This window comes from Bubalus kerabau, chromosome 7 (genome assembly GCF_029407905.1).
Source record: "Bubalus kerabau isolate K-KA32 ecotype Philippines breed swamp buffalo chromosome 7, PCC_UOA_SB_1v2, whole genome shotgun sequence".
NCBI lineage: Eukaryota > Metazoa > Chordata > Mammalia > Artiodactyla > Bovidae > Bubalus > Bubalus kerabau.
In genome coordinates, this window is record NC_073630.1 from 2,295,991 (window position 1) to 2,313,664 (window position 17,674).

Consider the following 17,674-nt stretch of genomic DNA (forward strand, 5'->3'; position numbering starts at 1 on the left):
CTCTCTGAGCTCCCCGTTGTACCTCGTGAGAAATCTGATACTGGCGCCACAGCTGGAGAAAACCCACGAGATGCCCCCGTCATCGCGAGATGAGGGCCTTTTTTCCTGCATGGCCAGGAAAACAATCCCGAGACATCTCCAAACTCCATAGGAGGCTTCACTCCCTTTACGCCACACAGTGGGCTCCAAGAGATACCTGTCGCGACTCGACAGGAGAGCGGAGTCCTTTTTTTCCCCTCAAGACGAGGCCTGACTCCCCGGGTGAGTCGAGAATGCAACCCTGAGATCCCTGTTGGCCCAGTAGTGGAACACTAGGTCCTGGACACAAGCGTAGATGAGGTCTATTTTGCCCTGCAGTGACTGGAGAGCAAACCCCAGTTCTAACTTGCAACTCGAATGGAATACTGGATTTTCCTGGCGCCATACAAGAGGCTCCCTGAGATCCCCGTGGTACTTCATGAGACACCCCACACTGGCGCCGCAGCTCGAGAAAACCCACGAGACGCCACCGTCATCTCGAGATGAGGGCCTTCTTTTCCTGCATGGCCTGGAGTCCAATCCCGAGTCCTCTCTCCAAACTCCACAGGAGGCTTGACTCCCTTTAGTACACACAGTGGGCTCCAAGAGATACCCATCGCGACTCGAGACGAGAGCGGAATTCTTTGCTTACCCTCGAGGTGAGAACTGACTCCCCGGATGAGTCTGGAATGCAAACCCGAGATCCCTGTCGCCCCTGGAGAGCAACGTTAGATCCTGGACACAAGCCTAGATTAGGTCTCTTTTGCCCTGCAGTGACTCTAGCGCAATCCCCAGCTCCCCCTCGCAACCCGAAAGGAAGATTGGATTTCAAGGCCAACAAAAGGAAGCCTAAATTCCCGGTCATAACTCGAGAATCCCGCCGCAACTCGAGCAAAACCACGTGGTTCTCCCGTCATCGCAAGATGAGGCCCTTGCCCGCTACAGCGTTTCAAAAGATGTCCCAGGTTCCGTCTTGAAATGCGAAACGGTACTTGGCACCCTTGATGCGACCCCAAAAGTCCCCCAACACGCCAGTCTCACTCAAGGGGAACACCGAGGTTCCCGGCACCACTTCATTTAAGCCCCTTCTCCCCTCCTGATCGTGACCGGTGGGTCGATTCCCCTGCTTTGTCTGCAAGGGGGCCCGACCTTCCCTGCACAACTCAGGATGAGGCCGGTCTCATGGGGAAATTCGATACGTAGCTTTGTGGGTGGTGCCACTTGCTGAAAGACTCCAATTTCCCGGGCCGCTCTTGATAAGAATCCGATGCTCGGACACCTCTTGGAAGGCAGCCTTGAGTATGAAGGTACAACACGAAGGGGCACTAACACACCTGTGCATCATCTGGAAAAACGGGCAGGTTACACACACAGCTCGACAAGTGGCCTGTCATCTCGAGAACAACTCGAGAGGCAAGAGGAGTCCCATCCTCCAGAAAAGACGAGGCCTGACTCTCCTGTACCAACATGCAGGGACCTTGCGATCTGAGTCAGAAATGGAGAGGAACACTGAGGTTCCTGCTTCAACTCGAGATGAGTCCCTCTTACATTCCACCAAATGCAGAGGAGTCTCGAGAGGCCCCTCCAAACTGCACAGTATCCCTGACTTCTCAGAGGCACTCTGAGAAGCTCCCTGAGGTCGCAGGCACAAGTCAAGGGAACCCTGGGTTTTATGCAGTGACCCGAGAAAGACCTCGAGAGTCCTTCTTCAACCCGTCTTGAGGCCCGATTACCCTACCATGACTTGAGAGCAATGACGAGCTCCCCCTAGCCATCTCATGGGGACCTGACTTCCCTGGCGCCACACGAGAGGCTCCCTGAGCTCCCTCTCGTACCTCGTCAGAAACCCGGCACTAGCGCGGCAGTCCAGAAAACCCACGAGACGCCGCCATCATCGCGAGATGAGGGCCTTCTTTTCCTGCATGGCCTGGACAGGAATCCCGAGTCCTCTATCCAAACACCACAGGAGGCTTGACTCCCTTTAGGGCACACAGTGGGCTCCAAGAGATACCCATCGCGACTCAAAAGGACAGCGGAGTTCTTTGCTTCCCCTCGAGACGAGGCCTGATTCCCCGGGTGAGTCTGGTATGCAACCCCAAGATCCCTGTCGCCCCTAGGGACGAGCATTAAGTCCTGGACACAAGCCTAGATGAGGTCTATTTTGCCCTGCAGTGACTCGAGAGCAATCCCCAGCTCTCCCTTTAAACTCGAATGGAAGATAGGACTTCCCTGGGCCAACACATGAGGAAGACTGTATTCCCCGTCGAAACTCGAGAATCCCGCCACAACTCGAGAAACGCCACGTGGTTCCCCCGTCATCCCAAGATGAGGCCCTTGCCCCCTACAGCGTCTCAAGAGAAGTCCCACGTTCCGTCTTGAAGTGCGAAACGGTATTGGCACCCTTGATGCGCCCTCAAAAGTTCCTCGACACACCAGTCTGACTCGAGGAGAACACCGAGGTTCCTGGCACCACTACATCTGGGCCCCTTCTCCCCTCCTGATCGCGACAGGAGGGTCGATTCCCCTGTTTTGTCTTGAAGGGGTTCCCACCTTTCCCGGTGCATCTCAGGATGAGGCCGGTCTCACGAGGATATTCGAGACATAGCCACTTGGATGGTGACACATGCCGAAAGACCCCGATTTCCCGGTCCGCTCTTGATAAGATCCTGATGCCCGGACACCTCTTTGAAGATAACCCTTTTGATGAAGGCACAACACTTAGGGGCACTGACACCCCTGGGTATCGTCCGGAGAAACCCGCAGGTACCACACACAGCTCGAGAAGTGACCTGTCACCCCGTGAACAACTGGAGAGGCAAGCAGAGTTCCATTCCTCCACACAAGACGAGGCCTGACTCTCCTGTTCGAACTCTGCAGCGAAACTGCGATCCGAGTCAGATCTGGCCCAGGGGAAGTCAGGAGAGGAAACATGAGTTTCCTGCCTCCACTCGAGATGAGGCCCTCTTCCATTGCACCGAACCCAGTGGAGTCCCGAGAGGCCCCTCCCAACTGCACAGTATCCCTGACTTCTCAGAGGCACCCTTAGACCTTCCTGAGATCACCGGCACAAGTCGAGGGAACCAAGGGTTTCCTGCCCCAACCCGTAAAAGACCTCGAGAGTCCTTCTTCAACGCGTCTTGAGGTGCCATTCCCCTACCATGACTCGAGAGCAATGACGCACTCCCCCTAGCCACGCGCATAGAAACCTGACTTCCCTGGCGCCACAGGAGAGGCTCCCTGAGCTCCCATTATACCTCGTGAGCAACACCACACTGGAGCCGCAGCTCGAGAATACCCACGAGACGCCCCAGTCCTCACGAGATGAGGGCCTTCTTTTGCTGTATGGCCTGGAGAGCAATCCTGAGTCCTCTCTCCAAACTTCACAGGAGGCTTGACTCATTTTAGGCCACACAGTGAGCTCCAAGATATACCCGTCGCGACTTGACAGGAGAGCGGTGTCCTTGGCTTCCCCTCGAGACGAGGCCTGACTCCCCGGGTGAGTCGAGAATGCAATGCTGAGATCGCTTTCGCCCCAGCAGAGGAACATTAGGTCCTGGACACAAGTCTAGATGAGGTCTATTTGGTCCTGCAGTGTCTCGAGAGCAATCCCCAGTTCTAACTCACAATTCGAATGAAAACTGGACTTCCCTAGGCCAGTTGAAGAGGAAGCCTGAATTCCCGGTTGTAACTCGAGAATCCCGCCTCAACTCAAGAAAAACCACGTGGTTCCCCCGTCATCGAAAGATGAGGCCCTTGCCCGCTACAGCGTCTCAAGAGAAGTCCCACGTTCCGTATTGAAGAGCGAAAAGTTATTTGGAACCCTTGATGCGACCCCAAAAGTTCCCCGACATACCAGTCTCACTTGAGGAGAACACCGAGGTTCCCGGCACCACTTCATCTGAGACTCTTCTCCCCTCTTGATCGCGACAGGAGGTTCGATTCCCCTGCTTTGTCTGGAAGGCGTTCCCGACCTTCCTGGCGCACATCAAGATGAGGCCAGTCTCACGAGGAAATTCAAGACATAGCCTCGTGGGTGGTGCGACATGCCAAAAGACCCCAATTCCCTGGTCCGCTCTTGATAAGAACCCGATGGCAGAACCCAACTCGAAGGCAATCCTGTGGAACAAGGCACAACACGAAGGGGCAGTGACACCCCAGTGCATCGTCCAGAAAAACCCGCAAGTTCCACATACAAGTCGACAAGTGGCCTGTCACCCCATGAACAACGCGAGAGTCAAGCGGAGTTCCATTCCTCCACACAAGACGAGGCCTGACTCTCCTGTCCCAACTCTGCAGGGACTCTGCGATCCGAGTCAGATCCGGCGCATTCGAAGCCAGGAGAGGAACCCTATGGTTCCTGCCTCAACTTGTCATGAGGCCCTCTTCCATTGCACCAAACCCAGTGGAGTTCCGAGAGGCCCCTCCCAACTCCACAGTGACCCTGACTTCTCAGAGGCACGCTGAGAAGCTTCCTGAGGTCACTGGCACAAGTCGATGGAACCCAGGGTTTCCTGCTGCAACCCAAGAAAGACCTCGAGAGTCCTTCTTTAACACGTTTTCAGGCCCAATTCCCCTACCATGACTCGAGAACAATGACGGGCTCCCTCTCACCACGTGCATAGAGACCTGACTGCCCTGGCACCACGTGAGAGGCTCACTGAGCTCCCAGTCTTACTTCGTGAGAAACCCCACACTAGCGCCACAGCTCGAGAAAACCTTCGAGACGCCCCAGTCATCGGGAGATGAGGGCCTTCTTTTCCTGCATTGCTTGGAGAGCAATCCCGTGTCCTCCCTCCAAACACCAGAGGAGGTTTGACTCCCTTTAAGCCACTCAGTGGGCTCCAAGACATACCCGTCCGACTCGAGAGGAGAGCAGAATCCTTTGCTTCCCCTCGAGACGAGGCCTGACTCCAGGGTGAGTCTGGAATGCAACCCCGAGATTCCTGTCGCCCCTTGACATGAACATTAGGTCCTGCACACAAGCCTTGGTGGGGTCTCTTTTGCCTTCAGTGACTAGAGCGCACCTCCAGCTCTTCCTCGAATCTCGAATGGAAGATAAGACTTTTGAGGGCCAACACAAGAGGAAGCATGAATTCCCTGTGGTAACTCAAATATCCCACCGCAACTAGAGAAAAACCAAGTGGTTCCCCAGTCATTCCAAGATGAGGCCCTTGCCCGCTGGAGCACCCCAAGAGAAGTCCCACGTTCCAATTTGAAGAGCGAAACGGTACTTGGAACGCGTTATGCGACCCCAAAAGTTACCCGACATACCTGTCTCACTTGAGGGAAACACCGAGGTTCCCAGCAGCACAACATCTGAGCCACTTCTCCCCTCCTGATCGCCACAGGAGGGTCGATTCCTCTGCTTTGTCTGGAAGGGTTTCATGACCTTCGCGGCACACCTCAGGATGAGGCCGGTTTCATGAGGAAATTCGAGACAACCCACGTGGGTGGTGCCAAATGCTGAACGACCCCGATTTCCCAGGCCGCTCTTCATAAGAACACGATGCCCGGACACCTCTTCGAAGGCAACCCTGTGGATGAAGACACAAAACGAAGGGTCACTGACACCCCCATGCATCGTCTGGAAAAACCTGCAGATTCCACACACAGTTTGACAAGGGGCCTGAAACCCTATGAACAACTCGAGAGGCAAGCGGAGTTCCATTCCTCAGAAAAGACATAGCCTGACTCTCCTGTCCCAACTCTGCAGGGACACTACGATCAGAGTCAGAATTGGAGAGGAAGCCTGAGGTTCCTGCCTCCACTCGAGATGAGGCCCTCTTCCATTGCGACAAACCCAGTGGAGTACCAAGAGGCCCCGCCAAATTCACAGCGTCCCTCACCTCTCAGAGGCACCCTGGGAAGTTTCCTCAGGTCCCCGGCAGAAGTCGGGGGAAACGAGGGTTTCCCGCTGCAACCCGAGAAAGACCTCGAGAGTCCTTCTTCAACGCGTCTCGAGGCCCTGGTCCCCTCCCATGACTCGAGAACAATGACGCGCTCCTTCTCGCCACGTGCATGGAGACATGACTTCCCTGGCGCCGCACGAGAGGCTCCCTGAGATCCTCGTCGTGCCTTGGGAGAAAACCCCCACGGGTGCCGCAGCTCGAGGAAACCCCTGAGATGCCACCGTCCTCGCGAGGTGAGGGCCTTCTTTTCCTGCCGGGCCTGGAGAGTAATCACGAGTCCTCTCTCAAAAGTGAAGAGGAGGCTGGACTCCCTTGAGGCCACTCAGGGGGCACCAAGATATCCGCATCGCGACTCGGGAGGAGAGCGGATCCTTTGCTTCCCCTCGAGGCGAGGCCTGACTCCCAGGGGGAGCATGGGATGCAACCCCGAGATCCTTGTCTTCCCTGGAGAGGAGCACTAGGTCCTGGACACACGCCTAGATGAGGTCTCTTTGGCCCTGCAGTGACTCAAGAGCAACCCTCAGCTTTCCCTCGCAACCCGAGGGGAAGATTGGGCTTCCCAGGGCCAACCCAAGGGAAAGGCTGAGATCCCCGTCGTAACTCGAGAATACCGCCGCAACTCGAAAAAAACCACGTGGTTCCCACCTCTTGGCAAGATGAGGCCCTTGCCCACGAGGGCGTCTCAAGGGAAGTCCCCTGTTCCGCCCTGAATGGCGAAACGGTCCCTGACAGCCTTCCTGCGACCCCCAAAAGTCCCCCGACACGCCGGGGTCCCCGAGGGGAACACCGAGAGTCCCGGCACCGCTTCCTCTGAGCCCCTTCTCCCCTCCTGATCGCGACAGGAGAGGCGATTCCCCTGCGTGGTCTGGAAGGGGTTCCCGGCCTTCCCGGCGCACCTCCGGATGAGGCCGGTCTCACGAGGAAATTCGAGACGAGCCACGTGGGTGGGGCCACATGCCGAACGCCCCCGATTCCCCGATCCGCTCTTGAGAAGGACCCGAGGCCCGGACCCCTCTTCGAAGGCAACCCTGTGGGGGAAGGCACAACACGAAGGGGCACTGCCACCCCCGTGCATCGTCCGCAAAGACCCGCGGGTTCCACACACAGCTCGACGAGGGGCCTGAGACCCCCTGAGCAACTCGAGAGGCCAGCGGGGTTCCCTTCCTCAGACAAGACGAGGCCTGACTCTCCTGTCCCAACTCTGCAGGGACCCTGCGGTCGGAGTCCGAAACGGAGAGGAAGCCTGAGGTTCCTGCCTCCCCTCGAGGTGAGGCCCTCTTCCGTTGCGCCAGACCCAGCGGAGTCCCGAGGGGCCCCGCCACCTCCACAGGATCCCTCGCTTCTCAGAGGCACCCTGGCAAGTTCCCTAAGGTCCCCGGCAGAAGGCGAGGGACACGAGGGTTTCCCGCCGCCCCCCGAGAAAGACCTCGAGAGTCCTTCTTCAACGCGTCTCGAGGCCCTAGTCCCCTCCAGTGAGTCGAGAGCCATGACTCGCTCCCCCTCGACACACGCATGGAGACCTGACTTCCCTGGCGCCGCACGAGAGGCTCCCTGAGATCCTCGTCGTGCCTCGGGAGAAAACCCCCATGGGCGCCGCAGCTCGAGGAAACCCCTGAGACGCCCCCGTCCTCGCGAGCTGAGGGCCTTCTTTTCCTGCATGGCCTGGAGTGCAATCCCGGGTCCTCTCTCCAAACGGAAGAGGAGGCTGGACTCCCTTGAGGCCGCTCAGGGGGCTCCAAGAGACCCGCGTCGCGACTCGAGAGGAGAGCGGAGTCCTTGGCTTCCCCTCGAGACGAGGCCTGACTCCTCGGGGGAGCCTGGAATGCAACCCCGAGATCCCTGCCTTCCCTGGAGAGGAATATTAGGTCCCGGACACACGCCTAGGTGAGGTCTCTTCAGCCCTGCAGTGACTCGAGCGCAACCCCCAGCTTTCCCTCGCAACCCGAGGGGAAGATTGGGCTTCCCAGGGCCAACCCAAGGGGAAGGCTGAGATCCCCGTCGTAACTCGAGAATCCCGCCGCAACTCGAGAAAAACCACGTGGTTCCATCGTCTTCGCAGCATGAGGCCCTTGCCCGCCACAGCGTCTCAAAAGAAGTCCCACGTTCCTACTGAAGTGCAAAACGGTACTTGGCAGCCATGATGGCACCCCCAAAGTTCCCCAACTTACAGGCCTCACTCGAGGGTAACACCCATGTTCCCCTCACCACATCATTTGAGCCCCTTCTCCCCTCCTGATTGCAACAGGAGTGTCTTTTCTCCTGCTTTGTGTGGAAGGGGTTACCGATCTTCCCAGCGCACATCAGGATGAGGCCTGTCTCACGAGGAAATTGGAGATGTAGCCTCGTGGGTGGTGCCACATGCGGAAAGACCCCATTTCCCAGTCAGCTATTAATAAGAACCCGATGCCCGTACACTTCTTGGAATGCATCCCGTAGGATGAAGGCACAACAAGGAGGGACCCTGAACACCCGTGCATCTTTTGGAAAATTCTGCAGGTTCCACATACAGCTCGACAAGTGACCTGTTACCTCGTGAACAACTCGAGAGGCAAGCTAAGTTTCATTTCTCCACAGAATACGAGGCCTGACTCTCCTGTCCCAACTCTGCAGGAATCCTGAGATCGGAGTCTGAAATGGAGAGGAACCCTGAGGTTCCTTCCTCAACACGAGATGAGGCCCTCTTGTATTATACCACACCCAGTGGAGTCCCTAGAGGCCCCTCCTAACTCCACAGTATCAGTGTCTTCTCAGAGGCACCCTGAGCAACTCCCTGAGGTCCCCGGCACAAGTCGAGGGAACACAGGGTATCCTGCCGCAACCCGAGAAAGACCTCAAGAGTCCGTCTTCAACGCGTCTTGAGGACGGATTCCCCTACCATGACTCGAGAGCAATGACACGCTCCCCCTCGCCATGCGCATGGACACCTGACTTCCCTGGCGCCACATGAGAGGCTCCCCGAGCTCCCCGTCATACCTCGTGAGAAACCCCACACTGGCGCCGCAGCTCGGGAAAACCCACCGTCATCGCGAGATTGGGGACTTCTTTTCCTGCCTGACCTGGAGAGCAATCCCTGGTCTTTTCTCCAAACTTCACAGGAGGCTTTACTCCCTTTAGGCCACTCAATGGGCTCCAAGAGATACCTGTCGCGACTTGAGAGGAGAGCAGAGTACTTTGTTTCCCCTCGAGACGAGGCCTTACCTCGGGTGAGTCTGGAATGTAACCCCGAGATCCCTGTTGCCCCTGGAGAGGAACATTATGTCCTGGACAAAAGCCTAGATGAGGTCTATTTTGCCCTACAGTGACTCGAGAGCAACACCCATCTCTCCCTCACAATTCGAATGGAAGATTGGTCTTCATTGGGCCAACACAAGAGGAAGTCTGAATTTCCCGTTGTAAGTCGAGAATCCCACCGCAACTCTTAAAAACCACGTGGTTCCCCATTCATCGAAATAAGAGGCCTTTGCCCGCTACAGAGTCTCAAGAGAAGTCCCATGTTTCGTCATAAAGTTCGAAATGCTACTTGGCACCCTTGATGCGACCCCAAAAGTTCCCCAATATACCGGTCTCACTCCAAGGGAACACCGAAGTTCCTGGCACCACTTCATTTGAGCCCCTTCTCCGCTCCTGATCACGGCAGGAAGGTCGATCCCCCTGCTTTGTCTAGAAGGGGTTCCCGACCTTCATGGCGCACCTCAGGATGAGGCCAGTCTCACGAAGAAATTCGAGACGTAGCCTCATGTTGGTGCCACGTGCCAAAAGACCCCGATTTCTCGGTCTTGCTTTTGATAAGAACCCGATACCCGGACACCTCTTCTAAGGCAACCCTGTGGATGAAGGCACTACACGAGGGGGCACTGGCAACCCTGTTCATCGTCCGGAAAACCCCGCAGGATCCACATACAGCTCCACAACTGGCCTGTCACCCCTTAAACAATGAGAGAGGAAAGCGGAGTTCCCTTCCTCAGACAAGACGAGGCCTGAGTATCCAATCCCAACTCTGCAGGCACGCTTCGATCTGAGTCAGAAATGGAGAGGAAACCTGAGGTTCCTGCCTCAACCCGAGATGAGACCCTCTTCCATTAAAACAAACCCAGTGGAGTCCCGAGAGGCCCCTCCCATCTCCACAGTATCCCTGACTTCTCATAGGCATTCTGAGAAGCTCCTTGAGGCCACCGGCAAAAGTCGAGGGAAATAAGGGTTTCCTGCCACAACCGAAGAAAGACCTCGAGAGTCCTTCTTCAATGTGTCTTGGGGTCAGATTCCCCTACCATAGCTCGAGAGCAATAATGCGCTCCCCCTCGCCACGCACATGGAGACCTGACTTCCCTGGCGCCACACGAGAGGCTCCCTGAGCTCCCCGTCGTACCTCGTGTGAAACCCCACACTGGCGCCGCAGCTCGAGAAAACCCACAAGATCCCTCCGTCATCGCGAGATGAGGGCCATCTTTTCCTGCATGGCCTGGAGAGCAGTCCCAAGTCCTCTCTCCAAACTTCACAGGAGGCTTGACTCCCTTTAGGCCACAAAGTGGGCTCCAAGAGGTGCCCGTCGCGACTCGAAAGGAGAGCGGAGTCCTTTGCTTCCCTTCGACATGAGGCCTGACTCCCTGGGTGAGTCTGGAATGCAAACCTGAGATCCCTGTGGCCCTTGGAGAGGAACATTAGGTCCTGGACACAAGCCTAGATGAGGTCTCCTTTGCCCTGACGTGACTCGAGCGCAACCCCCAGCTCTCCCTCGCAACTCGAATGGATGATTGGACTTCCCTGGCCCAACACAAGAGGAAGCCTGAAATCCCCGTCGTAACTCGAGAATCCCGCCGCAACTCGAGAAAAACGACGTGGCTCCCCCGTCATCGCAAGATGAGGCCCTTGGCCGCTACAGCGTATCAAGAGAAGTCCCACGTTCCATCCTGAAGTACAAAACGGTACTTGGCACCCTTGATGCGACCCCCAAAGTTCCCTGACATACCGGTCTCACTCGAGGGAAACACCAAAGTTCACGGCACCACTTCCTGTGAGCCCCTTCACCCCTCCTGCTCGCGACAGAAGGGTCGATTCCCATGTTTTGTCTGCAAGGGGTTCCCGACGTTCCCCGCGAACCTCCAGATGAGGCCGGTCTCATGAGGAAATTCGAAAAGTAGCCTCATGGTTGGTGCCATATGCTGAAAGATCCCGAATTCCCGGTCCACTCTAGATAAGAACCTGACGCCCGGACATCTCTTCGAAGGCAACCCTGTGGATGAAGGCACAACACGAAGGGACACTGACATCCCCATGCATCGTCTGGAAAAACCCGCAGATTCCACTCACAGCTCCAAATGTGGACTGTCACCCCGTGAACAACTCGAGAGGCAAGTGAAGTTGCATTCCTTCACACATGACGAGGCCTTACTCTCCTGTCCCAACTCTTCAGGGACCCTGCAATTGGAGTCAGAAATGGAGAGGAACCCTGAGGTTCCTGCCTCAACTAGAGAAGAGGCCCTCTTCCATTGAACCAAACTCAGTGGTGTCCCGAGAGGCCCCTCCCAACACCACAGTATCCCTGAATTCTCAGAGGCTCCCTGAGAAGCTACCTGAGGTCACTGGCACAAGTCGAGGGAACCCAGAGTTTCCTGAAGTAACCCGAGAAAGACTTGGAGAGTCCTTTTTCAACGTCTCTTGATGCCCGATTCCCCTACCATGACTCCAGAGCAAGGACGCGCTCCCCTCGCCACAAGCAGGAAAACTGACTTCCCTAGTACCACACAAGAGGCTCCCTGAGTACCCCATCGTACCTCGTGAGAAAACCCACACTGGCGCCGCAGTTCGAGAAAAACCACAAGATGCCCCCGTCAAGGAGAGATGGGGGCCTTCTTTTCCTGCCTGACCTGGAGAGCAATTCCTGGTCCTCTCTCCAAACTTCACAGGAGTATTGACTCCCTTTAGGCCACTCAGTTGGGTCCAAGAAATACCCGGTGCGACTCGAGAGGAGAGCGGAGTCCTTTGCTTCCCTGGAGACGAGGCCTGACTCCCCGGGTGAGTTTGGAATGCAACCCCGAGATCCATGTCACCCCTGGAGTGGAACATTATGTCCTAGACACAAGCCTAGATGAGGTCTATTTTGCCCTACAGTGACTCGAGAGCAACCTCCATCTCTCCCTCACAATTTGAATGGAAGATTGGTCTTCCCACGGTCAACACAAGAGGAAGTCTGAATTTCCCATCGTAATTCGAGAATTCAGCCTCAAGTCTTAAAAACCATGTGGTTCCCCCTTCATCGCAATATGAGGCCCTTGCCAGCTAGAGTCTCAAGAGAAGTCCCACGTTCCATCTTAAAGTTCGAAATGCTACTTGGCACCCTTGATGCGACCCCAAAGTTCCCCAACATACCGGTCTCACTGCAGGGGAACACCGAAGTTCCCGGTGTCTCCAGGGAAGTCCCATGTTCCGCCCTGAAGGGTGAAACGGTACTTGACACCCTTGATGCGACCGCAAAAGTTCCCCGACACGCTGGGTTCCCTCGAGGGGAACACCGAGGGTCCCGGCACCACTTCATCTGAGCCCCTTCTCCCCTCCTGATCACGACAGGAGAGTCGATTCCCCTGCTTTGTCTGGAAGGGGTTCCCGGCCTTCCTGGCGCACCTCAGGATGAGGCCGGTCTCAGGAGGAAATTGGAGACTAGCCACGTGTGAGGTGCCACGTGCCGAACGACTCCGATTTTCCGGTCTGCTCTTGATAAGAACCCGATGCCCGGACACGTCTTCGAAGGCAACCCTGTGGGTGAAGGCACAACACGAAGGGGCACTGACACCCCCGTGCATCATCCGGAAAAACCCGCAGGGTCTACACACAGCTCGACAAGGGGCCTGAGACTCCCGGAACAACTCGAGAGGCAACCAGAATTCCATTCCTCAGACAAGACGAGGCATGACTCTCCTGTCCCAACCCTGCAGGGACCGTGCAGTCGGAGTCCAAAACCGAGAAGAAGCCTGAGGTTCATGCCTCCCCTCGAGATGAGGCCCTCTTCCATTGCGCCGAACCCAGCAGAGTCCCGAGAGGCCCTGCCAACTACACAGCATCCCTCACCTCTCAGAGGCACCGTGGGAAGTTCACTAAGGTCCCCTGCAGAAGTCGAGGGAAACGAGGGTTTCCCGCCACAACCCGAGAAAGACCTCGAGAGTCCTTCTTCAACGCCTCTTGAGGACCTAGCCGTTTCCCATGACTCGAGAGTGATGACCAGCTCCCCCTCGCCATGCGCATGGGGACCTGACTTCCCTGGCGCCGCACGAGAGGCTCCCTGAGGTCCTCGTCGTGCCTCGTGAGAAAACCTCCATGAGCGCAGCAGCCTGAGGAAACCCATGAGACTCCCCCGTCATCGCGAGATGAGGGCCTTCTTTTCCTGCCTGGCCTGGAGAGCAATCCCGGGTCCTCTCTCCAAACTGAAGAGGAGGCTCGACACCCTTGAGTCCACTCAGTGGGCTCCAAGAGAACCGTGTCGCGACTTGAGAGGAAAGCGGAGTCCTTTGCTTCCCCTCCAGGCGAGTCCTGACCCCCCGGGGGAGTCTGGAATGGAAACCCGTGATCCCTGTCTTCCCTTGGGAGGAATATTAGGTCCTGAACACACGCCTCGATGAGGTCTCTTTGGCCCTGTAGTGACTCGAGCAGAACCCCCAGCTTTCCATCGCAACTCGAATTGAAGATTGGGCTTCCCAGGGCCAACCCAAGAGGAAGCCTGAAATTCCTGTCGTTTTCGAGAATCCCGATGCAACTCGAGAAAAACGACGTGGTTCCAACGTCTTCACAGGATGAGGCCCTTGCCCTCTATAGCATCTCCAGGGAAGTCCCATGTTCCGTCCTGAAGTGGGAAACGGTACTTGGCTCCCTTGATGCGACCCCTAAAGTTCTCTGAAACGCCAGGTTCCCTCGAGTGGAACACCGAGGGTCCCGGCACCACTTCATCTGAGCCCCATCTCCCCTCCTGATGGCGACAGGAGAATCGATTCCCCTACTTTGTGTGGAAGGGGTTCCCGGCCTTCCCGGCGCACCTCAGGATGATGCTGGTCTCACGAGGAAATTCGAGATGAGCCACGTGGGTGGTGCCACATGCCGAATGACCCCGATTTCCCGGTCCGCTCTTGAAATGAACCCGATGCCCGGACACCTCTTTGAAGGAAACCCTGTGGGGGAAGGCACAAAACGAAGGGGCACTGACACCCCCATGCATCTTCTGGAAACACCCGCAGGTTCCACTAACAGCTTGTCAAGGGCCCTGAGACCCCCTGAACGACTCGAGAGGCAAGCAGAGTTCCGTTACTCAGACAAGACGAGGCCTGACTCTCCTGTCCCAACTCTGCAGGGACCCTGCGGTCGGAGTCAGAAATGGAGAGGAAGCCTGAGGTTCCTGCCTCCAATCGAGATGAGGCCCTCTTTCATTTCGTCAAACCTAGTGGAGTCCCGAGAGGCCCCTCTAACTCCTCAGTATCCCTCACCTCTCAGAGGCACCTGGGAAGTTCCCTAAGGTCCCCTTAGAGGTCGAGGGAAACGAGTGTTTCCCGCCCCAACCCAAGAAAGACCTTGAGAGTCCTTCTTAAATGCCTCTTGAGGCCCTAGTCCCTCCCATGACTCGAGAGCAATGACGCGATCTGCCTGGCCACACGCATGGAGTCAGGCTTCTCTGGCGCCGCACGAGAGGCTCCCTGAACTCCCCATCATATCTCGTGAGAAACCCCACACTGGCGCCGCAGCTCGAGAAAACCCATGAGACGCCCCCGTCATCACGAGAGGAGGGCCATCTTTAACTGCATGGTATGCAGATCAAGCGTGAACCTTCTGTCCAAGCTACACAGGACGCTTGACTCCCTTTAGGCCACTCATTGGGCTCCAAGAGTTACGTGTCGCGACTCGAGAGGATAGTGGAGTCCTTTGCTTCCACTCGAGACGAGGCGTGACCCACCGGGTGAGACTGGAATGCGACAACGATATCCCTGTCGCCCCTGGAGAGGAACATTACGTCCTGGACCCAAGCCTAGATGAGGACTCTTTGCCCTGAAGTGACTCGAGAGCAACCCCCAGCTCTCTCTGACAAGTTGAATGGAAGATTGGACTTCCTGGGCCAACACAAGAGGAAGCCTGAATTCCCCATTGTAACTCGAGAATCCCGCCTCAACTCGAGAAAAACCACGTGTTTCCCTCGTCATCGCAATATGAGGCCCTTGCCCGCTACAGCATCTCCAGAGAATTCCCACGTTCCGTCTTGAAGTGCGAAACTGTACTTGGCACCCTTGATGCGACCTCAAAAGTGCCGTGACATACTGGTCTCACTCGAGGGGACCACCGAGGTTCCCGGCACCACTTCATCTGAGCCCCTTCTCCCCTTCTGATTGCGACCGGTGGGTCGATTCCCCTGCTTTGTCTGCAAGGGGTTCCCGAGCTTCCTGGCGCACCTCAGGATGAGGCCGGTCTCCCGAGGAAATTCGAGACGTAGCCTCGTGGGTGGTACCACATGCTGAAAGACCCCAATTTTCCGGTACGCTCTTGAAAAGAACCCGATGCCCGGAAACCTCTTTGAAGGCAACCCTGTGGATGAAGGCACAACACGAAGGGGCACTGACACCCCCGTGCATCGTCCAGAAAAACCCTCAGGTTCCACACTCAGCTCAACAAGTGGCCTGTCACTCCGTGAACAACTCGAAAGGCAAGGGGAAATCCATTCCTCCACAGAAGACGAGGCGTGACTCTCTTGTCCATACTCTGCAGGTACCCTGCGACCCGAGTCAGATATGGAGAGGACCCCTGAGGTTCCTGCCTCCATTCGAGATGAGGCCCTCTTCGATTGCACCAAACCCAGTTGAGTAACGAAAGGCCCCTCCCAAATCCACAGTGTGCCTGACTTCTCAGAGGCACCCTTAGAAGTTGCCTGAGGTCACCGACACAAATCAAGGGAACCCAGGGTTCCCTGCCGCAACCCGAGAAAGACCTCAAGAGTCCTTCTTCAATGCGTCTTGAGGCCCGATTCGCCTACTATGACTCGAGAGCAATCACGCACTCCCCTTCACCACACGCACGGAGACCTGACGTCCCTAGCACCACACGAGAGGCTCTCTGAGCTCCCCGTTGTACCTCGTGAGAAATCTGATACTGGCGCCGCAGCTGGAGAAAACCCACGAGATGCCCCCGTCATCGCGAGATGAGGGCCTTTTTTCCTGCATGGCCAGGAAAACAATACCGAGTCATCTCCAAACTCCATGGAGGCTTCACTCCCTTTACGCCACGCAGTGGGCTCCAAGAGATACCTGTCGCGACTCGACAGGAGAGCGGAGTCCTTTTTTTCCCCTCAAGACGAGGCCTGACTCCCCGGGTGAGTCGAGAATGCAACCCTGAGATCCCTGTTGGCCCAGTAGTGGAACACTAGGTCCTGGACACAAGCGTAGATGAGGTCTATTTTGCCCTGCAGTGACTGGAGAGCAAACCCCAGTTCTAACTTGCAACTCGAATGGAATACTGGATTTTCCTGGCGCCATACAAGAGGCTCCCTGAGATCCCCGTGGTACTTCATGAGACACCCCACACTGGCGCCGCAGCTCGAGAAAACCCACGAGATGCCACCGTCATCTCGAGATGAGGGCCTTCTTTTCCTGCATGGCCTGGAGTCCAATCCCGAGTCCTCTCTCCAAACTCCACAGGAGGCTTGACTCCCTTTAGTACACACAGTGGGCTCCAAGAGATACCCATCGCGACTCGAGACGAGAGCGGAATTCTTTGCTTACCCTCGAGGTGAGAACTGACTCCCCGGATGAGTCTGGAATGCAAACCCGAGATCCCTGTCGCCCCTGGAGAGCAACGTTAGATCCTGGACACAAGCCTAGATTAGGTCTCTCTTGCCCTGCAGTGACTCTAGCGCAATCCCCAGCTCCCCCTCGCAACCCGAAAGGAAGATTGGATTTCAAGGCCAACAAAAGGAAGCCTAAATTCCCGGTCATAACTCGAGAATCCCGCCGCAACTCGAGCAAAACCACGTGGTTCTCCCGTCATCGCAAGATGAGGCCCTTGCCCGCTACAGCGTTTCAAAAGATGTCCCAGGTTCCGTCTTGAAATGCGAAACGGTACTTGGCACCCTTGATGCGACCCCAAAAGTCCCCCAACACGCCGGTCTCACTCAAGGGGAACACCGAGGTTCCCGGCACCACTTCATTTAAGCCCCTTCTCCCCTCCTGATCGTGACCGGTGGGTCGATTCCCCTGCTTTGTCTGCAAGGGGGCCCGACCTTCCCTGCACAACTCAGGATGAGGCCGGTCTCATGGGGAAATTCGATACGTAGCTTTGTGGGTGGTGCCACTTGCTGAAAGACTCCAATTTCCCGGTCCGCTCTTGATAAGAATCCGATGCTCGGACACCTCTTGGAAGGCAGCCTTGAGTATGAAGGTACAACACGAAGGGGCACTAACACACCTGTGCATCATCTGGAAAAACGGGCAGGTTACACACACAGCTCGACAAGTGGCCTGTCACCTCGAGAACAACTCGAGAGGCAAGAGGAGTCCCATCCTCCAGAAAAGACGAGGCCTGACTCTCCTGTACCAACATGCAGGGACCTTGCGATCTGAGTCAGAAATGGAGAGGAACACTGAGGTTCCTGCTTCAACTCGAGATGAGTCCCTCTTACATTCCACCAAATGCAGAGGAGTCTCGAGAGGCCCCTCCAAACTGCACAGTATCCCTGACTTCTCAGAGGCACTCTGAGAAGCTCCCTGAGGTCGCAGGCACAAGTCAAG